Source organism: Eschrichtius robustus, chromosome 5 (assembly GCF_028021215.1).
Source record: "Eschrichtius robustus isolate mEscRob2 chromosome 5, mEscRob2.pri, whole genome shotgun sequence".
In the NCBI taxonomy this organism is placed as follows: domain Eukaryota; kingdom Metazoa; phylum Chordata; class Mammalia; order Artiodactyla; family Eschrichtiidae; genus Eschrichtius; species Eschrichtius robustus.
Window position 1 is genome coordinate 20,115,580 of NC_090828.1, and position 11,997 is coordinate 20,127,576.

Below are 11,997 nucleotides of genomic sequence, written 5' to 3' on the forward strand. Positions count from 1 at the left end.
TATGTCTGAACACCAAGTTTTTCTATGGTTCAAGTTCTTTCCCCAGAATATTCTAACCCTCTATGCAAATTAGTGCTGTAAATGAATTTTGGGCTTGGAGGAGTATACCTAACTTCAGATGTTTGCGATAGTTCAATTCTAATTTTGGCTAAAACCTTTCTTTTTTTTTTTTTTTTATTATAGTGAAGATGTTTTTGCCTCTAGCATCTTCTGTGTATTGTCCCCATTCTTCTCCTCTTCTGCTGAGCTGAGCAAATCTAATGCCTCTTCTGGTGACAGGGCTTCAGCTACTTGAAGACAATGATCAGGTTTTTCTGGACTCTTCTATCCAGGCTGGCTTAGCAAGAAGGCCATGTCTGTTGAGGAGTCTTCATCTGGAGCCCTGAACTAAGATGTGGACCCTGGATGAGAGAAGAAAATCGAAAAAAAGAGAGGGAGAGGTGGCTCAGCAAAGGACAAGCAGAGGCACCCACACCAGCAGCCCTGGAAGAGGGACAGCCCTGGACCCACCTTTGCTTCCTACGCAGGAACAACCTGTCCTTGCCATGTCATTACTGAGCAAAAAATCTCCTTCCCATCAGAGAATCTGGAGTGAAATGATACTACCCCTGAAAGTTTTCCATGGAGTTATTGGCATGTTTTTGAATAAATTATTTTTACTTTTTGGCCCCAAAGTGAATTTAGCATCTCCTAGGAGTATCAGCTTAGGCTGGATTTGGGGTAGAGGCTTAGAAGGAGGAAAAGTCCTGGTTTTAATGGAAGAAACACCCCAGACACGTGGGGAAAAGACCCAAAAACTAAAACAGAGAGGCGTAGTGTACCCAGCCCTCCTCAAAGCACGTGGGAGTTGGCACTGTGTGTGCAATTCTGGTGCTCAATCAAGGTTGAAATATAACCCAAACGTTGGTGAGTCCAGGGGCCAACTCCCTACATTTCTGGAATGGTTTCACTGAGAATTAGAAATACATTTTATGGATCAGAATTCCTCTTAGTCTTTACCACCCAGGCTGCCTCTTCTGTCTTTATTGGACAAGACCGACCCCATTCTGAGCACAGCAATGTTGTCTGAGCACAGATGGAGACCCCCTTTCCTCTCTCTTCAAAATTCTTTGCTGGGGAGGGCCCTGTGTTTATTTGGAAGAAATATTTTGAGTCACTACCGGTGCAGGGTGACACACCCAAGGGTATGCTCAAGTAACAAAAGAGGCCTTCGGAACTCGTGCGTGTAGGACAAGGAGGGGGATTTGTGTTGTTCCTGGGAGGGAAGAGAGGAGAGAGAAGAGTAGAAAGAGGTGAGAGAGAAGCCAGGATATGGAAGAGACCTGGAGGGTGATCCTGACTCCTGGAAGGTTTAATGTATAAGTAAGTTATTAAACTCACATTATGGACTTAGGGATGAGTAGACTAGAGAAGAGCTGAATCTTGTGCCTAAACTTGAGGGGTAGAGGCCAGAGACTGTGGCAGGGATGCAGGAACTATCAGTCTGAACCTGAGTTATATTTGTTTCTTTGTTTATTTCACCCATTGAACTTGAACTCCTTCCTCTGGGGGCTCCACCTTTGCATTTCCAGTGCCTAGCACACTGCCTGAAACATAAAAGGCCCTCAATCGATGTTGTTTAAAAGAAAGAAGGATGGAAAGATAGGAAGTAAAATCTTCTAATTTTGCAAGTAATAAAGAGTAAAAGATAATTGAGACTGTCTCAGAAACTTCAAAGTCCCAATATTGATTTCTTGTAAAGTCTTCTGATTCATTCAAAGGAAAACGGGATCTGTTAAACTTTTCTTAAAACATTGTCTCTTTTATCTTGACACTGTCTCTTCTTTAAGTCTAGCCCAGATGCACCTGCTCCTTGAAGCCTCTTCTATGTCCCTAACTGGACATCATGGTACATGACCTAGAATCACGGAAAATTAAGATTGAGAAGGGACATTAGAAGTCACTTACAGGGACTTCCCTGGTGGCGCAGTGATTAAGAATCTGCCTGCCAATGCAGGGGACACGGGTTCGAGCCCTGGTCTGGGAAGATTCCACATGCTGCGGAGCAACTAAGCCCATGTGCCACAACTACTGAACCTGCGTTTTAGAGCCCGTGAGCCACAACTACTGAGCCCATGTGCCACAACTACTGAAGCCTGCATGCCTAGAGCCCGTGCTCTGCAACAAGAGAAGCCACTGCAATGAGAAGCCCACGCACCGTAACGAAGAGTAGCCCCCGCTCGCTGCAACTAGAGAAAGCCCACACACAGCAACGAAGACCCAATGCAGCCATAAATAAATTAAAAAAAAAGTTCACTATATATTAAAAAAAAAAAGTCACTTACAGATAATCTTATTCCTGGACCTTTCTTATGTCACTTAATTCTATCTTAGTTTGTTTGTTTTCTAAAATGTCTTTTACTTTAAAATGAGGTCTCTCTGGGCCTGTCAACATAGATGCTGTTCCGCACATGAATAAACCTAAGTTGAAAGCATGAAACATGATTGGCATAATGCTGTGCTGGAAAGTGCTTTGCAAATGTTTTATAAGAAATAGATATTATTATTTCAAACCAATATGGCTTCCTGGTGAATGAAAGACCCTTTTGTTCAGTACAGCCCCTTGAGTTAGGATATGCAAAGTGGACTTGGAGTTTGGATTTGGAGCAGGAATTGGAAGAAGTCCAACTGGCGTTCCAGTAGTAGAGGTGAAGGGCCGTCTGGGAGGGAGAAGAAGAGGTGAGGCAAAAATGGATGGACCAGCGAGATGCTGAGAGTTGGGGGTGAGGGGTGACATGGCAGGGAAAGCATGCTGTGGCCGCATCTGAGAGTCAAAGTGGGGCATGTCCATGTTCTCATGATGTCACCTTGCCCCCTTCTCCATTTCCTGCAAACCTTGAGTTGGATTTTTGAGCAAAGTAGCCAGTTTCCCCAGGAACTCACAGACATCTTGAGAAAGGAATTGATCTTCAACAGGGTATAGAATAGAGGTATGAGAAATCCTACCTAGAGCTTAACAGCAGGGAGACCCCAGCAGATATCTGGGTTACACAAGATTATTTAATATCTTGGAAATCTATGTATATACAAAAAAGTGTTTCTTCGCTACAACATCACCTTGAAATGTACATATTTTAAAACCGGAGATAGAGATAGAGATAAAATTTATACATAAATAGTCAAATCTCAGCTGTAAAGTACAAAACATCAATTGAGTGCCTTTCATATAGTTTTTGTCTTTCTCTGGTATAAATTTGGATGATGTCATTATTACACAAGAGAAATGAAGATAATCACCAATGTGAAGTTGGGACACTTGGGCAAAAAGATGGTGTTAGTGACATATTATCCCAACAGGTTCCACAGTAAAGTCTGATGAAAAGTTTTCACACATCATTATACACCCAAAGCAGAAGATATGGATGTGGCATATCTACAAACCAATCCTGAGCCAGGAGCCTGGTGATATCTAGGGCTGTGACACTTCCAGTGTCATAGGAGAGAATTACTGCTATGATAAGCTGTGAGGCAATCCCTACCCAGATGGCTTTATTTCTGGAAAGACCTTGTTGGAAGATGAAATTGCTCCAGGTCTTCTTCATGATCAGACATGCTATTTGGTAGTTCATGATGCCAGTGAGAGCAGTTGTGTAGCCTGTACATTCTAGGTATTTCCTCTGATACCTTGTCCATAGCAATCGCCCCCGTCATTCATGCTGTTATTCCTCCATTGCTCCACAGGTTAATGAGAATGCTGGGCCTAAATCTCCTCTGTGCATACATGGTGACACAGACAAGGAAAGCTCCTGGGCTTGCATGAGGCCAGTGTGTTGGCAGGACTACATGGCAAGTGACTTGTTCACCAATCTGTCCATTTTCTTATAGTGGGGTTTCTGGTTCAAAATGTCACTTTCAGCTTTCCCATAGGATAGAGCAATAAGGGAGTTAAGTCTGTGCCCAAATTGATGAACAAGATAGTAATGATGCCAGTGATCAGGGCAAGTCTGACAATAGTGTAAATCAAAAAAATGCAAAGCTTGGCAATGTTCTGGGTCAGAGTATAAGCAATAATCTTCTTTTGGTTGTCAAAGATTAGGCAGCCTTCCTCTACCCTGTGGTTAGAGATGCAAAGACATCACTGTCATCCAGTAAGACTGTGTGGCCTGCATTTTTGGATCCATTAGAACCTGCTACCCTCATGGCAATCACAACATCTGCATTCTTTAGAACTGGAGAAGCGTTAACTCCATCCTCTGTCACAGGAACAAGTGCATCTGTCTCTGACAGCCCACATCAATGATTGGCTTCTGCTGGAGGGATGTCTGAGCAAAGGCGGTTTCCAAGTACTTGGTTAAGAGCCAATCCAGGTGCTCTTGATTTATGTCCTTCAGCTCCATATTGGACATCACAGTGGCTTTACCCTATTTGTGTACTTGTTCCATAGCAGTGTTGAGGCTTTTTCAATGTCTTCCACCATCTATCTCACTGTTGGCTGAAATGATACCTGGCAATAGTGTTGGCTGTGAAGGGATGATCACTTGTGACCATAACAACCTTGACCCCAGCACTCTGGCATTTGGTAAGTACCTCAGGCACAGTGGACCGAAGGGGATCAGTCCTTGACAAGAGCCCACAAATCAGAAACTGGAGGTGGGAAAGGTCATGGCATCTGTCAAATGAGTAGGCTTCTGGGAACTTGATTGCTGGCAGGAAGAGGTGACAGAAACCCAGAATGTGGCTCCCCCAGACCCCCTAGCTCCATGTACATGGTGTGGAAGGCCTTAGCTGTGCCCTTGACCCGAGGCTGTGCTAGGACATCAATAATGATGGTGCTGCACTTCTCCAGGATCTTCTCAGGGGCCCCTTCATCATCGTGAGGCAGCATCTGTCACTGGGGTCATCCATCTCATGTATGGGGGCTGAAATTTGTTGGTAGAATCAAAAGCGATTCCAGGCACTTTGCAGTCTCATTTCCTAATTCCTATCACATCCCCCAAAATGACCTCTGAAAATGACCTCCAACGACAACTTTCTCCATGATGGTTTCTCGTGTCCTTGTTTGAACTCAACTTGGTTATACAGTGTTATTATCTTGAATAAGGAGGCCCAGATTCCAGAGCTTCAGGCAAGCAGTTGGTTTTTCTGTTCGTCATGTGTCAGCCACATAGATCTGATTGTCACACCACACATGGGTTCTGTTGTGAGTCTGAGGGTCAATCTTGTCAGAGCAAATGATAGAGGCGGGACTGAGGTCTTCACTGCTTCCAGGTTCATCTCCAGGCAGTTCTTGGCCACCTGTTTTTCTGTCATTAATGGAGTGACAGTGACAATCACCAGGAGGCCCTCAGGTGCATGGGCCACAGCGACACCAATGAGGAAGGTGGTGGAGTCCAGGACATACTTCATGGACACCGTGATAAGAAAGAAAAGGATGCCGGTGAAGTGGCCACTTCTGCCACAATACAAACAAAGTGCTCAATCTCAGTGGCAATGGCTGTCTTCTTATTGCCAATTCCTGAAGCCATTGAGGCAATCTGTCCAATGATGGTGCCATTGCCTGTGTTGGTGATTGTGCCAGTTGCCACACCTTTAAAATAAGTTGTAGAAGAGAAGCTAGTGTTCTTTGTTTCAAGGGGATTGCCATGAGTAAAGTCACGGGAACAGGACTGGGGCTCAGACCTCCTAGTGAGAGATAAATTATCTATTTTAGCTCACTGAGAAGCCAGCCACCTGATATCCCTAGGAATTTGGTCTCCACCCTTAATCTCCACCATGTTCCGGACCATCAGCTGCTCTTCAGGGATTGTACTCTCCCTTGCATCCCAGATGACAAAAACTTGGAGAGGAATAATTTACTGAATCTTAACATGATGTTGGTGCTTTTCACTTATTGGAAATAAGCAAATATCACCCCAACCAGAGCAAGCACAGAACCCAAATACACACTGTCTAGGGATGCACACTTTTCATTGGAGTACTGAATTCCAAATGCAAGCCAGCATAAGACAGCTCCTGTACATAGAAGGACGGAGAAGCCCCACACCATCTATTGAGAAATTTGACAATCCCTCATGTTTCTTTGAAAGGCCTGAGTGTACTGGGGCTGTCCTGAACCAAGAGCTCTTCAGCTCTCGTGCTGGACAGCATTGTATCTCATTTGGATCATAGTTCTCTTCCAATTCCTTATTGCTCAATTTCTGATCATCTAGGTGAATTCTTTCTTGGGTTCCTCTTTCCAGTGATTCTTTATGAGTTCCTAGCAGTTGTACTTCAGGATCTGGTACTTCTCCTGGCCATCCCCACTGGGTGTTTTCTCTATGTCTTTAGTTCCACTGAGCTTCACAGAGTAAGTTTTTGGTGTTGTTTTGCCCATGATGCCGATGACATGGGCGCTTGTGGAATGAAGTTGGTCACAGAAGGGCACAGTTTCAGGGTGTGAGCCATACTAAGGGCCTGGAACTCAGGGGTCCAGCTGCAGTATTTTGAGGTAGGAGACCTGAAGGGCCAGTCTCAGACTGGACCCTGTGCTACTGAAGCCCAGTGGGTTCAGTGCCTGCTCATAGTTTTCTATCTTATTTTTGCTCATTTAAAAATCTACTCTACCAGGTTGAAGTCCTCCCGAGAGCAGAGCCTGTGTTTGTTTTATCATTGTATTCTCAACACATGGGGATTCAAAATAGATATTTGTTGAATGACTAAATGATCCCATAATTTGGGACCTGTGGGTTTTGGCCATCTCTTGACAAAGTAATACTAGCCTCTGTCTAGAAGAGATAAAGCCTGGACAAATGTGCTTCATAAGGAGAGGAGCTTGAACCAGGTCAGCATTTCTCAGCTGAAGCCTCTGGAAATCTTTGCAGGGAATGAGGTACACAAGTCAATCTGAGCCTCAGTTTCTGCATCTGTAAAGTCAGGATGAAAATAGGGGAAAGGCAATATTTACCTCTTGGGGTCGTTAGAATTAAATGAGATAATGCATATAGAGCACTTAGAACTATTCCTGGTACTTAGTAAGCACTCAAATTTAGTTATTAATATTAATATTACAATACATAATCATAATAAAAAAGTAATGTCTTGTAGGGGCTGTAGATTCTGTAGCTCTATTTCATTCTATTGGTCAACTATTAACTGCCTATGACACATGAGAAATTGTGGAGGAAGAAAAACATTTGTCTGATTTACCATAACTTACTAATCCAGAGATGGTTGGCCACCAGCAGCATCATCTTTGTCCCTGCAGATAGAGTGCTCATTCTAGCTCATGATGACATTTTTGGTAGTTATTGACTTTGGAAGGTTCATATGGTGGTCTTTCAGCCACCTTCTCAAGAGAAATAAATATATGCATCGCCCTTTATGGAGCTCTTTGAAGGAAGTGAACATGTTCCCTTTATCTCATTATCCTGCACATCTAGAACACACAGGAGATGCTAAATACGCTTTTGAATGAATGAATGAATCCTATTCATGGAAGGCATTGATATTGAACATTGGTTCAAAATAATTCAGAATCAGTGGTGATTTAGAAGCGATGGAATTGAACCCCAAAACTTCCTTAGAGACCTTTCCATATGGTGAAGTTCTCATTACGTTATGACATAACCAACAAACTTGTGCCCACTGAACCTGTTCCAGATTTGGATCTAGCAGCTGCCTCCACAGGGAAGAGAGAGTTAAACAACAGATTTGTTCTAATTAAAAGTCATTCAATCTGGGCTCTGGAGGGATACAGTCTGATGTAACCCCCATCAACTTCATCAACAATGCCATGATCAATTTTAAGAGTTGAGCTGATGTGGCTTATCAAGGGACCTTAGCTACTATGACACCATGGCCTGGCTTGATGCCCTCAGCCAAAGCCAAGTGTTGGGTGGGTAGCTTGGCTCTCTCAGTAGCTTGCTTGGCCCACTCTGGTGGTATGTGTCAGGGCAGCAAGAATGCATTGCCTAAGCTAGGAATGTGGACTCTCTGAGGGCTGGAGGAAGAGGGGAATAGAGGGAGGGAGTTCTGATTCCAGTGGTGGAACAAGAGAACAGGTTGTCTAGAAGGACATGGAAGCAGTCCTTGAATCCAGCATCCTTGCTGTTATCCACAGTTACTCACAGTTAATGTATCGTGGGTATTGTTCTAGGGCAGGGAAAGAGTGGAGCCAAACCAGGAGCAAATGACAAGGCACATTCCAGATCTGGTGCATAGGTATAAACTTGACCTTGGAATAAAGTGGGCGTGGCTGGGGATGCCATGACTTTATAGGAGGTCCCTAAATTTAATCTTTGGAAAGAGATATGTTCATCCCAAGGATACCTTCGGGGCCTATCTTCGCAAAGAGACACATCCTAATTTGATGATTAGAAGGACACTAGAAGTCCTGTCTTCTCCCCATCCCAGCCTTTCCCCATCCAGGCAAAAAAGGACCACTAATAATCTCATTCCTTTTCCCTTGCTGATTGTTCATTGATTTTAGCTTATGGAACATTTTTAATAAGAACAGGTTCACCTCACTGAATTGGAATTTGGGTTTGAAAGGCAGGACCTTAGGACTTTGAAAAGTTTTGTAGAAAAGGCATTGCTGTAAGGGCTCCTCTATTACCAAATGCCATTCTCACTGGAGGGAACCAAACCACTCCTCTAAAGTGACTCATCCTGCAGGTGACAAAGTGGCTGTGGTCTAAGTTTCTGGTGCAGAAAGCTTGATACTATGAAGAATATGTTATTTGCCCTCTTTGCTCAGCCATCTTAACTTTCTGACATCCCTAGAATATACCAGGCTTTTTCCTGCCTACACACTCCACTGCCCTGGTCTTTGCATGACTGGCTCTTTTTAATTCTTCAAGTCCCTGCTCAAGGTCAGCTTCTCAAAGAAACCTTCCCTCACCACTCAATGTCTAAAGTAGGTGTTCAGCTCTACCTCCCCCAATATGCTCTAGGACAACCCTCTAGTTCTTTCTTTTCTGACCCTCTTCACAACTCTAATTGCATTTATGCATTATTCACTTGTTTGTTGTCTTCAGAGTGTGAGCTCTATGAGGGCAAGCCTGTCTTGTTCACTGCTGTATTTTCAGGGTACAGGACCAACCTATTATAATTAGAATATTTAAGTCTATCATGCACACTTCAGTACTTTGGTAATTTCTGGGGATGTGAGCTGGACACAGACTCTTAAAGCTTAAGGTCTAGTTGGGAAGACAGAGAATTTGTCAGTAGCACTTGCTTTGAGAGAGGGAAGACAGGGAACTGCTGGAGAAACACCCAAACAGGTCTGCAGAAGTTAGAGGAGGCTTCCTCCTGGAAAATAGAAGCACTGAGACCCAAAGAAAGTAGAAATTAACCAAAGAAAGAAGGAAAGAGTTCTGGGCAGAAGGGATAGCATGTGCAAAGGCCTTGAGGTGGGAAACATGATGGCACTTCTGAGGACCCGGAAGTTTAGTAGGTACAAGAGGGCTAGCAGCAAGAGATGAGAATGGAGACACAGCAGTGCCTAGAGCACAGCATGGTGAAGCCATACTAGATTTGGATTTTACTCTGTAGGAAATGGAGAGCTACTGAAGAGTTATAAGTAGAGAGAAGCATGAGTTGATGTTCACTTTTGAAGGATCACTCTGCTTTGTGGGGAGCAAGGGATTGGAGGAGCAAGACTAAAGAAAGGGTAAACACATAAGGATATATTGGTGGCCCAGGAGAGCAAAGATGGCAGCCTGGGCTAGGAAGGTGGCTTTGGGTATGGAGAGCATAGGAATGGTTCATTAATATTTAGGAGCAGGGTCTAAAGATAGATGATTGACTATGAGGGAAAGTGGAGTGTCAGAGTGCTTAGTGAGGCTTTGGTGGAGATAAGGATGAGGCCCATTTTACTTGGGCATCTGTGTGGGTGGTGATGGCATTCATGGAGATGGGAGAGCCAGGGGGAGGAGACATACCAAGTATGTCATCATCTTTGAGCCACCCTTCCTTTTCTCTTTCCCTTGGGAAATTCCAGCTGCCCTAGAGACTAAGTGCCATCTCCTTCTTGACTTTCCCTCTGAGCCCTCCTCTGAACCATAGCACCAGGAACTAGCCTGTACCCTTTGCCACTTGTGTATGTTGCTATGAATTATTTTATCCAAGTTAGTCTTGTGTTTCCAACTAGGTGCTGTGCTTATTGGTGGCAGAACCATTTGTCTCAGTGACTGCCGTGGGGCTAAGTACATGGCAGATGCTCAGTCCTTGGGGACTGTGTTTGTCAGCCTTCTACAGAGAAACCGAACAAATAAGATGTGTCTATATAGAAAGAGATCTTTGTAAGGAATTGGCTCAGGCAATTATGGAGGCTGGCAAGTCCAAAATCTGCAGTGTGGGCTTGCAGGCTGGAGACCCAGGAAGAACTGATGGTGCAGATGAATTCTGAAGGCACTCTGCTGAAGAATTCCCTCTTACTCGGGGAGGCAGCTCTTTTTGTTCTATGCAGGCCTTCAACTGAATGGATGTGGCCCACCTATATTATGGAGGGCAATCTGCTTGCTCAAAGTCTGATTTAAATGTTAATCTCATCTAAAAGCACCCTTCAATTGTTATAAGGAGTTAATGAGTCAAATATTTCTAAGGTACTTAGAGTGGTGTCTGGCACATAAGAAATACTGTGTAAAGCTGCATGCAATGAATAAAAACTGTCCAAAAAAAAAAAAAAAAACAACAACAACGCATGCCCTTCAAGTTGACACACAAATTCACTATTACAGGGACTATAAGAGTGATTTTATACAAATCATGATCATGCTTTTAGGCTAAATGAGTGGTCAGGTTGGCAAGGCTATAACTTCTTGGATTTCACAGGCTCATATATTAAAGTTGAAAGAGAATGCCTGGGCCCAGAGAGGTGAAGTGATTTTCCCAAGTTCACCCAGCAAGGTACTGCCAGTAGTGGAACCCAGGTTTCTAGACATCTAGAAACGTTTGCATTTTTTCTACTGTATCTCATAATGGACAATGTGTGTGTGTGTGTGTGTGTGTGTGTGTGTGTGTGTGTATGTGTGTGTGTCCCTGTCAAGAGGCCAAGATACCTCACTGGAACTGTGACTTGCAATTTTTAATTTGGAGATTATAAAACATGAAGAAAGGAGATACTTTTCTCCAGCTGTGTATTCTTTGTCACTGAGCTTCTAAAAACAACAGTTAGGGCTGGACTACAGGAAAGGTATGACACAACTTAGGGCCTTCATCAAAAATAGCCAGTTCCAGGTCACTGAACTGAGGCAGCCTCAGGCCTGGGAGCCCTGGACAGTCTGGATTTGCACGGGCGCCTTGAGTCCTGAGGACAAGGTGGAAACCTGTCAAGTTGGAAGAGACAGGCAAGATTTAGGACCCAAATTAGAAAGGTGGGGGTCACTCCAGGCCAGAGGTGCACACCAGTCACCAGACCTCACACAGGCCCAGAGTCTAGAGTTCCAGCTTGGGATGAGTTTGGGATTTCTAGTTAAGCATAAGAAAATTAGGTAGCCCATGGAATTTAGACCAGAATACTTGGGACACATTCTGGGTCAGGGAATAGCCAATTAAACTCTGCTCCAGGTAACTGGGGTGTGACGATTGAGCCCAGGATCTGAATGCCTTGGGTTTAAACCCTCTGTCTGTTTCTCCATCTCTCTGTCTCTCTCTCTCGTGGGCGGGAAAATGTGGCTGGCATGTGCTGCTCCTCTGAAGGCCTCATAAGTCTGCACGTGAGGGTAAGCAACACCAGGAGTCTAGCTTCTCAGGGGACCCTCCCTGCTCTCCTAGAAGCTCTCTGGGCAGCAACAAGAATTCAAAGCACTTGGCCTCTTTCATAAAGCCTTTAATGCAGCAAAATTCAACATGATATATATGGACAGGCCTTGGAGGATGCTATAATAGGATTTGATCTGCATAGTTTCAGTACTTGTCAAGACAGTAGAATCAGATACCAATTATGTCCCTAGGATGCCAGCTACCCAGATGGCAGAGAACAATCCATTTGTCAGCTTGGTCCACTGACATTCCAGAGAACAGAAATTCCCCAAATTT

At 44.1% G+C, this 11,997-nt stretch overlaps 1 pseudogene; it reads right to left on the minus strand.

The window, feature by feature from the left end:
• Nucleotides 1-3,272: 3,272 nt before the first annotated feature.
• On the minus strand, nt 3,273-6,352 carry LOC137764599 (potassium-transporting ATPase alpha chain 2 pseudogene; annotated as a pseudogene).
• Between the last annotated feature and the right edge of the window lie 5,645 nt (nt 6,353-11,997).